We start from the raw sequence: 17028 nt of genomic DNA, 5'->3' as shown, positions 1-17028 counted from the left end.
CATACAAAGAAGTACTGTCAGAACCAGAATGTTTTACTCAGCTTGATAAAAATGTCAGAGAAGCAACATAGTTATTCTGCATTTGAATTTCTATGCCTGTCAGTGATAACTTTTCACAATGACATTTGAACACCTTATCCACATTTGTTAACTGAAACTCATGACACTATCCCTGCAAATCCAGAAAGTGTTTGAACATGAAAATTTTATAAGTAGAGGAAACAAAGAAATTATGGATCCGGTGTTCCAATACACCAAATTCTAATTGCTCCAGATTTTTGCTTGAGCTGACATGAGAAATATTTGTCAAAATAAGAAAACAGTTTTCCAGTGACTTGTACATAGAGTTATTCTTCCTGTGTAGCTATCCCACATTCTTGTATTTGGAAGTCAGTCTGTTTTATCTTTTATTATCTAAAACTGGTATGCTCAAATCCATGGTTAACCTACTGACATTTTCAGAAACTAAGAAAGAAATTTTTGATCCTTGGAGTAGCAAAATCTTTGCTTTACTGACCAAAAATTTTATTTCTACTTCCTTAGGAGTACCAATTCTAAAACATTTTCATATCCCTTTATCTGTTACTCAAACGTCACCTTTTCTGAATACTTTTCATGAAAGTTACATTTTTGAAACTGAGTTCAGCTTTTCAGTCAGAGTAAATCACAACTTCTTTTCTTTAACTTTCCACTTTTTCTTCAGCTAGGGTTGACACAAACTTTTTTCAAATATTCAAATTATTTTTCTCTAGTGGAAGTTAATGTAGATTTGTACAGTATATTGCTCTCATATGACTCTGTCAGCTTTTACATACTTTTACCTCACCTATAAGGATGTTTTCCAGTGATATATAAATCAATAGTTCAGAGACTTCATTGTCAAACAGTTGATACTAGGCACTAATACACAAAGCATTTCAATGTATAATATACCAAAGCAGGAAACTTCCTCTCTCCCATTCCCTAACATCATTCATTATGTGAATCTTTACAGCATGGCTATTGATTTCCTAATACAAGAACACGGAATCTTTTATTTCTCCTTTTCTTAACACAAAAATCACTTTTAGACACCTTATGCAAGTTTTTTGCTCTATTCCACCCACTAACCTGGAGGAAGTGAGACTGAAAGCCTCTTATACCATTGGTTGAGTACCTAAATGTTCACTGAAACAACAACAACAACAAAATTAAAGATCACTACATCTCAATTATACATTCTCTCTCTGAAGTTTTCTGTTTTCAGATAAAAACTTTTTTTTTTTTTTTTCCTCTAATGATGTTGTCTGGCTTTCAGCTATATTGTTGTTTGTTTTCCTAGACTATTTGAAGTGAAGGTGTATGCAGGTGTCTTATTTTTGAGACTTGAAGCACTGGTGGGAAATTACTGGAAATTACTGCTGAAAACATACCCACAAAAAACCTTTAACTTAGTTACTTCCTTTTTGTGTTGAGGTGAAAATGCTAATACTTTTTTTTAAATGATCTTTGGGTAGGTGTGCAGTCTCTTAAGCGATTTTCTTCATTCCAGTCAAACAAATTTCCTTACTCTAATCTCTGTGTAAGAAAGCTTATGTTGAATAATTTGTGGCTATTGGTGTTTGTATTCCCTGCACAGGCAGAGCACCCACACTATCTAGCTCATTACTGAAAATTGCTTCAGAATGCCTTCAGTATGAAAGGTGCTATTATAGTATCAAATTCTCCTCCAGTCTGCATTTCAAATTCTTGATTAAAAGAGTACTTTGGGGTAACAGCTTCTCCATTAACAACTCACCTATATGTTTCACCCTGAATAATTCTAAATAATTTGTTACAGCCAAGGAAGTTTAAGGCTGCTTAGAATAATAGCCTATTATCATTGCTTCAAATGAGATGTTTATTACAATGTTGGATTTGTTATTATCAAATATTATATTCAGTCAACCACTGCCACCAATAGAAGCTTCTAAACTTCTGTGGTGAATGGGAGCAATCCAGGGCTAACATTAAACACTGATATAAGTGTATGATCTTCAAACATATAAGTTAAAGGTAGATTCAGATTTATTTTTTTTCTATGCATAACAGTCTGAAATACAATTTTGAAAAATTGCCATTAAAAGATACATACACAGTCTTTGCAGTAAGCATTATATACACTTTTGCAAGAGTATGGGCAGGACCAGGTTGTCTTACTCTTGCTTTTGGGAGTCTGGTAAGATGCACAACCTTAACATAGTGGTCTCCAGAGAGACAAAGGCTTACCAAAAAGAAATTAAAATGAAGTTCAGGACACAGAAATCCAAGGCCTGTTTATGCATTAGTTTGTTTGGTTTAGCAGCAGTTACTGAGGACTAGAAAAAGTTAAGTATTCTGAGGGAAATGGTGCCACAGACTGCATTTCTTGTGTCCCTTGTCAAAAAAAAAAAAAAAAAAAAAAAGTTCTAAAAGCACTGAGTGGGTGGTGGTGGTTTTTTTGGTGTTTTAGTTTTGGTTTTGTGATGGTGTTGGTGAATGGGGGTATACCAAGGTAGCAGAGGCCTAATTTGATTACCAGAGGTCAAGTCTAGAAGCATTGGGTGCTGAGGATGTCAAGGACCAAGAACACCATCATAAGCCTGGGTTATGGCTGAAAAGGCAGAGAAACCCTGAAAACACCAAATAGCTGTATCCTAACTATACAGCTGAAGTTGGGATTGTAGGACTTGGAAACCAGACTGCTAGGAGAGGCTCTGTGGAGAAGACCTGAGGCGAGACTCCCTGGGCCTTTGTCCCGAGCAGCAGAGTAACATTTACCTCAGGCCCTCAGCGTTGGCCTGAGCAATGGTGTCCCCACACCTGTGTTGGCCTTTTGCCTAGCTGACGGGACATCTCAGCCTGCTCTCACTGTGGACCAGTGGGGGGGGCCAGTGGCCAACCTCAGTTATTGCCACCACTGGCACCACTCTCCCTGTCAGATACAGAGGGGCTGCGACTGGTGCGTGAGGACCCCAGGCGGCCATTTTACCTCTCCTCTGCTGCTCCCCAACAGGATTTTCCTCAGAGCTGCTTATCCTCCTCGCCTCCCCACAAGCTTCCCAGCATAGCAGCAGGAGACAAAGGCCGCCTTCCCTGCAGGCCTGTGTGGGAGAGCTTAGGTTTGGCATACTGTTATGAGGCCTGACTCATGGCCCATGTCCTGCTACAAAGTGCCTCCCACCTTTGAAAAGAAATCTGATTGCCCCGTTCCAGTGGCCCCTGACCTCAGGCCCCGGAAGATCCTTCTTCATCAGCACAAAGACTTTTATTTCCAGGTAAAACTAAATTGCCAACACACCTCAGGCACTGAGATACGTGACAGAACTGCTTTTCTCTGCACAGGTATAGCTGTAAGCTGAGCTGTAAGCTCAGTTATGTTTAACATTGGATCTTCTCCCCACCAGAAAGGCCCACGTCCTGGAATTTAGAGGCATAAAAGCAGTAAAGCTGCTTCAGAAGAGCTTAATATCCAAGACAGGAGTGAGTAGGCAGAGACAAAGACAGCTTCAGAAGTGATCTAAGAAATTAGGTCAGACTTAGTTCCCATCAGGGTATGCCAATCCCTTAAGTGACTTAAATATGCATGTAAACTGCTTTATCAAAGTACTTCCTGACATCCTTACACAGAGAAAAGTTTCTTTCTACTATTCATACAATTGATTACCAAATCAAATCAAAAGTAGTTTTTAAAAATCAAATTTGTGAATTTTGATGACATTCCTTTACTTTTAAAAAATGATGTCACAAGTTCCCAAAGGAAAAACTGCCAAAGCCAAATGTGCAGGGTGACTTGATACTCAGGAAACTGCAGCCATAGGCTGTATTAATGGTAGAGAAATTATGAAATTGCATCTGCAAAGGTAAATGTCAGACACCTCAGGAGCTAATCTAGAGAAGAGTAAGAAAAAATCAGACATATTTTAGTCTTGTACCATAACTTGGTTGAATAATCTTCAAAAATGGTACATCTAGTAGGAATATATCAGAGCCATTTTCATCTACATCTGAAAAAACGTAATACTGAAGGTTGAAAATCTGTAATAATTTATGGCAGCTCATAAAATTCCAAAAAATCAATCCTTACATATCTTGGATGATACTTATATTTTCAGAAGAACTCTTGATTTAATTACTCATTATAAACATTTTACAATCTCTGGAGAACTGTGCAGGTTGTTTTTCGCTGTACATCTTTAGCAAGGATATCAATTTGGTCCACAATGATCTGAGTAGTTTACAGAAATGTGGGAGATAGAAACTGAGAGGCAAGCCTTCCATTTAATAATAATACATATCATCCATGAAAGGCATAGCCTTCAGTCAAGTACAGGCAATAAAATTAATTAGGATAAAGTCAGAAATGAGATTTTGATCAAAAAAGTGCAGACTAACTATTCTGTTATTTACACTTCCCCCCAATAAAGAAGTTTGAAATAATGCTTTCCCCCACTGATAGCCAAATAACTCTAGGCTATAATGTTTCTTTGATAAAAGTATAAAGCAAAATACTTTCAACACTGCCGAAAAAGAAATCCACAAGCTCAGCCTCAGTTCTGATGACCTTGATCTAAGTACCTCACATAGACTTTGAAATGAAGAACACAACTTAAAAGGAAGGACAAACAATTCAAGTCCTGTTGTAGTTCAAAGTTAAAATTACATATCTTCCAATAAAGACAAAACTTCGAAAATTACTTGGTTTTGCATTATATTGCTACATGTTCAGTGTAAAGTTAATGTTTTCTAGCAGGTCTTCGCTATGATGAATTTATCTATGCATTTGAATCAGAAGCAAGCAAAATATGTTCAAAATTAAATTCAAATCAGTTAGATCTATTTCATCTTCATTTTGGACATGGTCCTGGCCGTGTACCACCAAGAGGACACTATAATCAGATATAGGAAGAGGACAAATGGGTGGGCTGACTAGACCATAATCTGAACAATGAGTCTACAAAGCATGAGAAACAGAGCCACTAAGTAAACAGGTAAATAAAATTAAGTGGGACAAGCTGAGATAGAGAAGACGTGGATCTACAATTAGAATAAATAAGACAAAATGAATGGGAAGGGATTAAACATGGCAAGGGAGAACAGAAAAATCTTTGACTACTGGCATAAACCCTTCTTTGGAATCCACATTGGAAACAAGATTCCTGACACTTACTGTTCTGTCAGCTATGATCTGAAAAAAAACATCAGCCATGTTGAAAACACAGAGTTTAAATTATGGCATTTACTTTTTTGCTACTGTTTATTTTGAATCCATAAGATTTTCTCTTTACAGATATCTGGAACTTTTAATAAGTAACATTCAAACATTTGGTTATTAAATGAAACTCATTGATTCTCAATTCAATTTAGAATTCGACATTTGCTCATGTCTCTGACTCAGCATTCAAAATCAATTTGCTCTATCCTGGCACATTGTTTTTTTATTTATTATCATCCTGTTACGTGTGTGTGTCTGTAACTATTTTGTTCAGTTACATATAAAACAAAAATTCTAAAACATTAGCTATATTTAAATGATAGCCACCTTCTGACCATGAATTCAAAATTGGCATTTCTCAGCATCAAACAAGCAATCCAGGTAGCAAGATGTGATACAACATCCTACTTACCTTACAGCCCACTTTAGACTGGACTAGGAACAGATGTAAGCTCATGGACAAATGAGCACAGTTACATATATCTCCTAACTTATTAAGTTGCTAACTTTGCAAGAATTAACTGCTTCATAAGCATTGACTGAAACTTCAGTGAGAGTAACTGTTATGGTTTCAGGTGGTACTGACTCAGTGATATTCACACCATCCCTCTACTATAGATGATGCCATCTCCCTTCAAAGAAAGAAGGACAGAACAAGTGCCCATCCCATGGTCTTTGAATTTAAACTCATATTTACCTGCAACTTCAATTAAAGGTCCAGAAATTGGCTAGAAATTGTTGAAACATTATTTAATGTTCCTGATTCTGTTAAGAAACCTGTCACTTCTGACATAATTGGCAACAGCAAGAAGCTTAGGAACTGTAGTTGTTTTGTACATTCGTCTTTACTTGTGAAAGATGGAAAGTTGTGTCTTTTAAAGAACCTAAGTTTTTAAAATTGTCATGCTATATTTACAGAGATCAAAGTATGCATGTCTTGCTTACTGCATTTCACAAAATAATTATATCTACATCAAACTCTGAGCGGGGAACAAAGCCCTGCAGGGAACAAAGAGGCAGCTCTCTAGAAGTGCGGTACCAGACCAAGCAAGACTTGGCTATCCCACTCACAAGAATGCAAGACATGTCACAGTCAATAAGAGAACTCAAGAATGCACTGGAAAATGAAATAGGGTTGATAGTCTTTTGCATTGGAATAGTAAGCGTAAGGAAGACACAATCACATAATCCCTTTTGTTCAGATAAGAATCTTGTCTCATGTTTTTTTTTTTTCTTCTTGTTTTCTTCATTTTATTTAGTACTGTAGACCATGGATCGCCCATGTCAGTCCCTGAAAAGCAATTTTTAGAAAATAAATTGAAGGCTTTACTTGAGTTGCCTGAATGAGGTGATTTTTCTGACTCTAAACTTCGAAATTTAGAGCTTATTTTTATTCCTTTTTTTTTTTTTTTCTCCCATCAAAATGTGGCAGGTTTTGAAGCATTCAAGAAATCATCATTTTCTAGCTGCCATACATGCTCTCTGAGGACATAAACTCTTACTGCTAGGACAAGTGAAATCAAGACTTATCATGTAGGATGGTATGTAAACAGATCTCATTCCTTGACCCCCTGTTGCTCACAGGATGACATTTACTCGAAAGCGTTTGTTTTGCATAGAAAGGCTCAGCAAAGCTTGCTAGCAAATAGCACCTACATTTGCTTCCTATATGTTAAACTGTAATAACTCTACTTCTAGTAATTATTTCTTGAACTATGACTGAGTAAATAGGCAGTGCAGATGCCTCTAATGCCTTTTTTCCTCACTTCATATTTTGCTGCATTTCAAAGAGAAACTGGCTGTCCATTTGAAGTACCATGCTGAACCACAGAGGGTTACAGTCCACACCAGCTGGGAGAGCCTGTGATGTGGTAATGGTGTCTTAATATATAGGCAATTGCCTGGTTGGCTCATAAAAATGGTGAAAAAAGCTAAAAATCTCTTCCCTAAGTAAAACCAAGTCATCTGAAGTAACTCATTTTTGTAACTAAAAATCTCCCAAACCACATTTCTGCAGAATTAGCTTTTCAAAAAGGGAGCATTTGCACAATTTTCTAGAGAAAAATCAGCATAATGGAGAAGAGCCACAGGGGAGCAAGAGAGTAGCCTGAACAAAGTTCGATTTACTGAACAAAGTAAATTGAAATACCTTGGCAGCATCATTTACTATTTCCTGAGGAAGAAATAATAGAACTATGAAAAGCTTTAAATGGTTATGAAAAAAATTTCTCACATTGACTGAAATATTGATGTTAAAATTGCCTAGGTATGACAACCGAGATAATGTTATTCAGATAACTTTTTATATTTATTGATTCTTCTTTTAACATGCAAACAACTTCATTTTTTTTCCCCAACTATTTTCTGATGTTGTGTTGTGGTTTAGCCCGGCCAGCAGCTAAACACCACACAGCTGTTCACTCACCCTCCCCCCTCCCTCTCTGGGATGGGGGAGAGAAACGGGAAAGTGAAGCCTGTGAGTTGAGATAAAGACAGTTTATTAAGACAGGAAAATAACAACAACAATAATAATAACAATAATAATAATAATGATACTAGTACTACTACTAATAATGTGTACGAAACAAGTGATGCACAACGCGATTGCTCACCACCCGCTGACCGATGCCCAGCCTATCCCCGAGCAGCCGGCCCCCCCACCCCAGCTAGCCACCCCTATATATTGTTCAGCATGACGTCAGAGGGTATGGAATACCCCTTTGGCCAGTTTGGGTCAGCTGTCCTGGGTCTGTCCCCTCCCAGCTCTTGCTGCATGCCTAGCCTGCCTGCTGGCAGGATAGAGCGAGAAGCTGAAAAGTCCTTGGCTTGGTGTAAGCACTGCTCTGTAACAAAACATCAGCATGTTATCAGCACTCTTCTCATCCTAATCCAAAACATAGCACCCTACCAGCTACTAGGAGGAAAATTAACTCTGTCCTAACTGAAACCAGGACATGTTGATACATGAAGACTCTATTATTCTCTCTTTATTTATTTTATTATTATTTTTCCCCTAACCATTCAGATCTTTGCAAGTTCCTCTCTACTCAAATAAAAGCTTAATTTTGTTTGGTTGATTTTCAGGATCTTTTTTTCTCCTTTTAAAATACTCAGTTATTTGCTAAATAATATACGTGGCAGAATTTTCTCTCCTGTAAAGCTTGGAGGGAAGTAGAGCTCCTGTAATTAAATTTGCCTGTAAGAGGATAATATATTGTAAATCAGCAGTGATAATAGTCCATTACAATTAAAATACAAGAATTAAATGATTACTTTATAACAAAACATTTCATAAACCATGAAAAGTAATTTAATTAAGAAGTATAAACTTGGAAAAAAAAAAGTACAGATGCATATGCCAAAGGTTGTGTTTTTTTTTTTCGTTTTGTTTTTTTTTAAGTCAGGATATAAGAACAACTGTGAAAATGGACTGTGATGTCAAGTTGTACATACATTTCAAGGGATGTGCTATCATATGACATGTACTAATGCAATTTGCATTAATTCCTAATAAAAATATAAATTTCATGTTAACTATTTGATAGGTCTCTTTATAATTTGTCTTATGCTAATATTTGAACTCATTCTCTGTGCCATAAAACATTATTTGAAACAAATTAACCTCAAACCATAATCAAATCAATTTATTTGCTTGTCTGATAATTTGTAGGATAGGCTATAACATCAATGACTGTAAAGCGGTGTAGCCTGACCACATCATGTGAGATCACACTATCAGATGTTTGAAGATGTGGCCTTTGTTTATTTTTGTTTAGGAGCTATATGTAATATAATTATTTATTATAAATATCATATAGCTGTTGGGTTCTCTGTATGGCAGAAACTATCTAGAATATCAGAAATAAGTCAGAGAAAGCTATTTGTGAGAAAGCAAATAAGAGTCAGCCAATAAAGGTTTCACACCAAGAAAGGATCTTTTTTACACGCACAATTAATTACTAGTTCTATTATGGCCAACACAGATGACCTAGTTTTCACTTCTTAAAGCTAAGACATGCCAAGAGAGTACAACTTTTGAATCTGGAGTAATAAGGTAGTAACAGAGAACAGGAGGGTAGTGAGGAGTTCACAGGACTGAGATAAGTGGTTCTGACTGTCCCTCTATGTGGCAGAATGTGCTCTACTAGTCTTCTCACAGATTTTAGTCCTTTTATATCTTCTTCCTTTCTGTAAAGAAAAAACAAACAAACAAAAACAAAAAAAACATAAAACACAAACAACCCACTGTTTTGAAAAGGTTTCAAATCTTCATATTCAGATATGGTCACAGTCTTTTAAAAGGAAAGACTCGTAATTGCTAATTTGCCTGTCATGTTGTGTTTAAAATAGTCTGGATATAGAGAACAAGTTCTGTACTGTATTAAACTGTAGGGCCACCCAACTTAAGAAGATGAATTATGTTAATATATTAACTACCAGAATAATTGCTCTTCTTTGCAAGAATACTAAATTATTGGTGTAATAAAATAGCCCAGTTTAAAATAAATATCTCAATTCAATGTACACAAACAGGATAGTTTTTAATCAATGTAAATTAACTGAGGCTATATAACCTTCTCTCTAAATCTATTTTTTTCCTTTTAGATTTAAATAGTGTGTAATTTCTCTCTATAATACAGTCTAACTTCTTCATGTTCGCTGGAGTCATTTTTTCCTTTATTGTCAGTTTAAGTGCTCTACAAATCCTCCCAAGTCTCCAGGTGAACATTATCATAACTACCAAAAGCTTTTTCTGTGGTTTAGTAGCAGCATCAATATCACCAGCAAATCCATGGAATTCTTCTCAATAATCTCTTCTTCCTTGAAGACTTAGGACAAAACGTGAAAAAGCTGGGACACTGTCTTCCTGTCTAACAGAACACTTCCATTTGCTATCTTAACCTCTATAGTCAAGTTTAAAAGTCATGATGCTAGTCAGATAGGTTCAGCTGAATTGTTTCATTTAATTTTACTTTATCTTATGTCTTTCATACACAGAATATTAGTGCTTTCTCATTAAAGATAAGAAATGAGAAAGAAGTGCTGTAATAAATTGGGTACATTGCCCTCATACAAACAGAAAGACAGATGATTTTTGAAGATTGGCTAAAGTTTGAAGAATGTGGGTAGTAATTGCGCACAGCAGGAAACAGTAAAAGATAGACATTTGAGGAAATCTTTCCAAAACTAAATATATGACCTGTGCATTATCCACTTGAAAACACACAGCCCAGCTATACTAACTATTTATAATTTTCTCTTCGTATTGGTACTGGAAATTAAATAACAAAAAATGTTGGTTAAGAAAATGATTATACATGCACTTGTTCAATTTATGCTTTTTTTTTTCCTGAAGTAGAGTTCTAAATGATAATGCAGGAGGAGTAAGACTAAGTCACAATATTTCCTCTCCAATCCTATCTTTTGTAGAACAAACTTACACTATTCACTATGCTATTGCCATCCTATTATGCAACATAGTTGTGAAATTCTTAGAATTTTTGTCAAGAGTGAGACTAGATAAAGAAGAAAAGAAAGAAAACCCAAGACATTTCAACAGCTGTGGAAGCAAAATTATTCCTATTTTTAGCATTCAAATATAAATACTAAAAATAACACAAGAAATAGAAACACTTGAAAAAAAGTCTGTAGAAATAAGGAAACACTTTGGAAATTGACAGGATTATGAATGGAAAAAAGAAGAAGAGATTGGATTCTGAGATTGTGTTTATGGAGTTAAAAATTCATCTCAGTATTCTGAGATAGATCAGAAAATCAGAGAAGAGTGATGTGGAATTCCTATAATGGATTCTGCAATCAGTAAATAAGGTTTTGCAAAGGATCTGAAAAGTGTACTGCCAAGTGACATTCACTAGAACTTAATTCACTCTCCTTTGACAACTAATATATGAGAAATTACTTGCAAACCTTATTGTATATGATTGAAACCTTCTAGTAGTTTGTAGTACTAGAAGTACTACAACAATACTTCCTTTCTTATAGTTATCCAGGAATAAGCCAAAGCTGATTAAGAGCCCCAGGATTTGGCCCTCTATTTTTTAAAAAAGTAACTCTTCAAAGAGATGATTCTGAGTCAAAGTCACAGCTCTATGCTGCTCTCAGACGTCATTGGTATGAATCCAATTATTAACTTGAATTTTACCACTGCACTTACCGTAATTGTTTCTAAATCCTGAATATAATTTTAGATATTGAAATCCTGAAAAGATTACTTCTTTGTTTCACCTTAAAAAGTAAGAAGAAATAAAAGAGCTGGCAAGAAGGAGTAACACGGAATATCTGATTTGCACATGGAATGAGCATACTAGTACCTTAAGGACATTGTCATCTTCCCTTTCTATTTCTTTACTTTATCTTACCAGATATATGTGAAATGGTGTCTGAATTTACCACTTCCTACAGTAACTTTGAAATGTGAGTTTCTGCTGAAGAGAAGTAAACCTCAGATCTCAGCCACTGAAAATTTCAATGTCTTTTACTCAGCGCTGAAGACCTCAAAACCAGACTACTTGATTTTTCTGAGAGGGAAGGGTGTTATCCATACAAAATAAAAGAATTAGAAGTCTATGAAGAAAGTGTTTTATTATTTGAAGACTTTCTTCAAACAGTTATCCCTGGACATTACATTTATTGCTGAATCTACACTCATTGCTTTTATTTAATGAAATGCGTCTTAAACAAATGTGTTTCTGATAGTTCTGTCAGTTTTTCCCTTTTTAAAAGATGAGTAATAAATGCATTAATCATAAGTGTTTGTTCTGTAAGCACATACGTATCTTCATGGTAGTGAGGGACACTAAGTGACATAGGAATTAAATATTATGTTCAGGGTTACCATAAAAGATTAAATGTAGACAAAGGTTCTATAAAATATATTAAATTGCAACCAAAGTTAACATGCATGCCCATCGATCCTTAGATACATTACAAACTAGATAGAAGATAACTTGGTAGAAAACTGCCAGTAAAAATACTGTCGTAAAATTTCATTGCCAAATGACTAGGTCTAAAGTTAAGCTTATAATTTATACTTGAGAAATAATCTTTGTGAGACATTGCGCACTAAAACAGTTGCTGTTGCTAGAAGGTGTCTGTATTAATTCTTGGATCCTCAAGATAAAAGCTCCATTCATAAATTATTTTTTGAACAATTCTTGAATGAAAGTACTTTGAAGTGGATTAATTTGTCAGAAAGAAAATGTGGAATTAAGAAGCTAATACCATTTAAAGAACACAAGTTAGCACTACTTGAAAGCAAAGTCATTCCTCACAGAAGAGCATTTTTTTTTTCATTATTGATTCAATTTTGGGTAGAATAGAATCAAGAAAATATCAGGAGCTGAAAGAAGGAAAGGAGTTGTGATTCTAACAAATTACATTATTTAAAAATTAAGCTGTGGCTTGCTGTAAGAGAACAACTGAGCCAAAATCCATAGTGGAACAAAGGTTTTGCTAGGAAAGTGTGTCAAAATCCTTCTTCAATTGCCAAGTGGCTCTAACTGTTAAAAGAGGGACAAGGAAATAATTTTGCTTAAAGTGAGTTGTAAGTGAATGTGATGACAAACTTTTAGTGCATGGCTAAAAAGATCTTGTATAATTATCTTCTAAATTTACAACAAATGTGGTTCAAGTAAACTATGGAAAACACTATAGAAAAGATTTTACTTTGTCTTCCTTCCTGTTTTCATATATAAGTAAAAGGTTACTTTCCTTTCTCAGTACACCTAAAGCACTTCTAGAGTCTTTCTTCTCATCTCAGCAATTCCTATAAGTCCCTGTTTCTTAGAGTTCACACATGTAGATTCCTTATTCCACCCCTATACACATACCTAATCTCATTATGTAGTACTGTTCAATATCCTCAGTATTGGCCTCATGAGGAAACACAACAAAAGTTGAGGAAAAAAAAACGCCACACACAAAACAAACAAACAACAACAAAAAATCCCACAAAGTAAAAAGAGAGAAAAGTGGTAAACTGGTCCTGTACAATTGTACAATTTAGGTTAACATTTTTAGATTGGGAAGCCAAGAATTCTACAATATCATTTTTCTTATGCAATTAAACAAACAAACCAAAAAGTGTAATTCCTGCTATTATTTTGGTAAAACCACCTTGAAAACATTTTTATTGTGTAGCCATGTCTCTTCAAAGAGAAGAGCTGGGATGTTACAAAGAATACTCGCTAAAACAAGGCAAAAGTCTGTAAACTTATTTTGAAAGGCAATTTGTATTCATATTAATGAGTAATTTGGAGCAATAGCAACAAACCTGTAGAACAAAAGAATTGGTACTGAGGCCTCAACTTTTACACTGCATGTGGTCTGAGTTTTATTTCAATATTCATTCTGACCCTCTGGACCTCTTGTCTCCACCAGTAAATGGTTGAGAATGCTCCCTATCTTGGTTACTATTCCCAACTAAAAGCTAATCTAGACAGAACTTGCAAGTATTAACACACACACACATACAGGAAAAGGGAAAAGAAAAAATGGGGGAGTTTCCCCCTTTCCTCCCATTGTTCCATCAAAATATTTACAAAATGATGAAATATTTGTCCTTGGAACACATACCTGTGCAAAGGTTTGCATTGTTGACTTCACTATGGTCTTAATAAACAAGGCAGCAACATTTTGGTAGAAGGCAGTGTGAGTGCCTGAAGAAACATTTGCAGAAAATATTTTATGGTCGCAGTTTGCTGTAGGCTAACATTCATTGTAGACTTACAGAGTAGTCACAAAGTTAACGTGAACAGAAACACCTGTAGGAAAAATGGCATACTGTTTATAGATAGCCCACTAGTGTTCATCATAGCTGGCTTTTAGAAACACTTTGACAATATATTAGTGTGCCCAGAAAGAAAAAAAATAATAAAAAAATAAATTGGCAAAATAATTTTTTCAGAACAGTATAACTCTCCACATGAGTATCACAGAGACATTTTCTCTCAATATAGTTTTTAAGGTTTAAAAAAAAAAAAAAGGAGCTAAAACAAACAACCCCCCTCCTTCGCCTTATCTAGGTCAAGTTAGTTTACTGCCTTCAGTGTGAATACCCCTGTGTACAGGAGTTGGCTCACTGTGCCTCCAAACAAACCAGAAAGATCACTAGTTACAGATGTAAATACTCAGACAATTTTCTTTTCTCCTCTGAGATGATAAAGTGAAGATTCTGGGTAACTGACTGTGCTGAACTCTAGCAGAAACAGCATCTTCATATTTTTTAGAAAAAAACATACAACGTTTGTTATTACATTAAAAAAAATTAACCTTCTCAACATTTTTCTTTCTGGCTTCAGTAACAAATTTTCTTTTTAAGCTTTAAATCCCTGAATGTGTTGATTTTTTTTTCCAGATGCAATGAAAGAATAAAAATGTCATAGATTATGTATGAATTATTATAGCTGTACTATTCCACCATAGTTTCAACAAGCAAGGGATTTAATGTGTGAAGACATTATCAGCAGTCTCCTTTCAGTACCTCATCATTTTAAAACAAAATTGACTTAATGGGCTGGATGAAAGATGGAGTTTCCAATTAGGGAGGAGGAAGTCATTGAAAAGTGGGCTGGTGGAATTTAGGCTCTTCTGAAATAACAGCATTCAGCAAACAATATTACTGTTTAAATCCAATATGTAATAAAAGAAGCAGATGGATGAAGTAATTCAGGTCAATATGCATATATAAGCTGTGTGGCATTTTGGCAAATGCACAGTTTGATACAGTTTCAACTATTCTGACTGCCTGTACAGGCTGAACAAATGATAAAAAGCAAGGCCCACCTCCAGTAATGAACCATATCAATGGCCACAAAAATTCCCCAGAGTATTCAGTTACACCTCTAAATATTAGCAAAAACATTGAAACACAACTCAGACATTCCCTGAAAAGCAAAACAAGATTTCTAACATTACTTACTGAAGAAATAGTATGGAATTTTGTAAAACAAACAAGCAACAACTAACCACAAGAAATAGCTTATATTACAAATATTCAGAAAACTCATTAAATTATTTTCCTGCTGCCCTGTGCCACATAGAAAATCTGGTTAATATCTGTCACTATTCTGCAAACCAATACCCAGTCTTACAATATTTCAACTTTACTGCCGCTTCTTGGAGGAGGCACCCTGGGAAGGGAATATCTCTGAATTTCCAAATTCAAGAGGTAGCGGTTTCAGCTGGTTAGAACATTTTCGGAGCTCTCATAACAGCATTGCAACTATTATGCAAGAACTTCTGCCTAGATATTGTTTTCACTGACCAAAATCTTGATGAGGACACACAAGTACTCACTTGTAGCTAGCTACTCTCTTCTGGAAGTCTCACTTGTTCAAAGTTGACCCCACTTCAAGGAGATGCTGAAATTCATCAGTCTGAACATTACTTCAAACTATGGGTTTTAACACTGCAGAAGGATTATTGTCTGACTCTTCCCATCTTTAAATGTAATACATCCCTTCAGAATGACTAAACTATCATTTCCTGAGTAAAGTGCAACTTACTGATGTATCTACAGTACTGATATGAAACCTCAGGATGTTTTTCCACAGCACTTTAAGTCTGATCTAAAACAGTGCTGCCATAATTCTGTCAACTCTGTCTTTCTCTGGTAGTACATTCCTGCTTCTTCCCTGATGCCAGCAATCATGACTGATGAATTATGAGGTAGAGAAGTTTGGGAGCTAAATGTGGATGGGCTATTTCTCAGCAATTTTAACTCTGGTATGATACAATGCACAGACAACCAAAAGGAAGGGACTGCTTGCCTGGATAAGCATACTTAGTATCTTGCTCTTTATAAACTGAAAGCCACACAGGTGCAATCAGCAAGAGAACTGGGCACAAAACTGTGTTTGAAGGTCCTGTGACCACTGGTCATAGAGAGAATCAAGCCATATGGGATAATAGAGGTTTTTATAGTGAATTCAGATTTTGTAGATCCCACAGCAATCCTGTGATGTACCTGCAACGTATGCGATACTTCTAAAAACACCTAGGAAGGCTACTAGATGTGGTGTCAGAAGTATTCACCTGTCTCAGAGTTCAAAAGATAGTATGGATGAATGATGCAGGAAAAAAAACATGAGCACATGATGGAGTGAAGTCATGGTCTAGAACATGGTCTAGACTTTATATTTAGTTACGTGCCTCTAAACAGTTGACTACAGCAAAGAGCCACAGGTTCTATCTTTTGGCTGTTGCTGCTTTCTGGTATGATGTTGCCATCGCTAGAACCAAAATTAAATAACTGCCATGCTGGATAAATAACGGAAGCAGATGGAAGGACAAAAACAAGCAAAACAACAACAATCACCAAACAACAACAACAAGCCAAACCAACAAACAAAAAAAACCCAACAACATAAATATTAATCTCCACATGGCAGAAACTTGATATTAGAAGAGCCCTAAGGTGGGTTTGCCCCACATTTCCTCAAAATAAATATATCCCTGTCCTGAGTTTCAGTCTCTGAAGGAAGGTTTTATTACAATATGGTAAACCTGAAAAAAAATATTGAAAAAATGACACCTTGAGGTCATCTAGGTGAGACAGACCTTGGGAGTGCCAATATGCCCAGTAACCAGTGTCCTCAGAGGGCAGCTCCTTGCCCCTGTTCTTTAGTGTCTTTGAGATGTAAACGAACCCCATCCCTTTTGCTGACCCCTGGCAATGTCCCTCTCATCTCCGTGGCTTGGCTGTGTGTTCACCCCTTCCTGCTGCCAGAAACCTTGCTGTCAGCTCCCTTGCACCAACGTCTCACAGTTTTCTTTTTAAGAAGTCCAGAAAGCAG

The 17028-nt window shown here is 35.9% G+C and overlaps 2 long non-coding RNA genes across 2 annotated transcripts; one reads left to right on the top strand and one right to left on the bottom strand.

The window, feature by feature from the left end:
• Positions 1 to 2750: 2750 nt before the first annotated feature.
• Positions 2751 to 8941, top strand: LOC121078032. The gene is made up of 3 exons (XR_005824421.1): positions 2751 to 3275; positions 6645 to 6753; positions 8613 to 8941. It is a non-coding gene; the product is annotated as an uncharacterized LOC121078032 (long non-coding RNA).
• LOC121078031 lies at positions 8556 to 15118 on the bottom strand. Its single transcript, XR_005824420.1, has 3 exons — positions 15017 to 15118; positions 13808 to 13890; positions 8556 to 9400 (listed from the first exon to the last, which is right to left on the bottom strand). It is a non-coding gene; the product is annotated as an uncharacterized LOC121078031 (long non-coding RNA).
• Positions 15119 to 17028: the final 1910 nt, after the last annotated feature.

This window comes from Cygnus olor, chromosome 14, assembly GCF_009769625.2.
Source record: "Cygnus olor isolate bCygOlo1 chromosome 14, bCygOlo1.pri.v2, whole genome shotgun sequence".
NCBI lineage: Eukaryota > Metazoa > Chordata > Aves > Anseriformes > Anatidae > Cygnus > Cygnus olor.
This window is presented reverse-complemented; position numbering and strand designations above follow the sequence as displayed.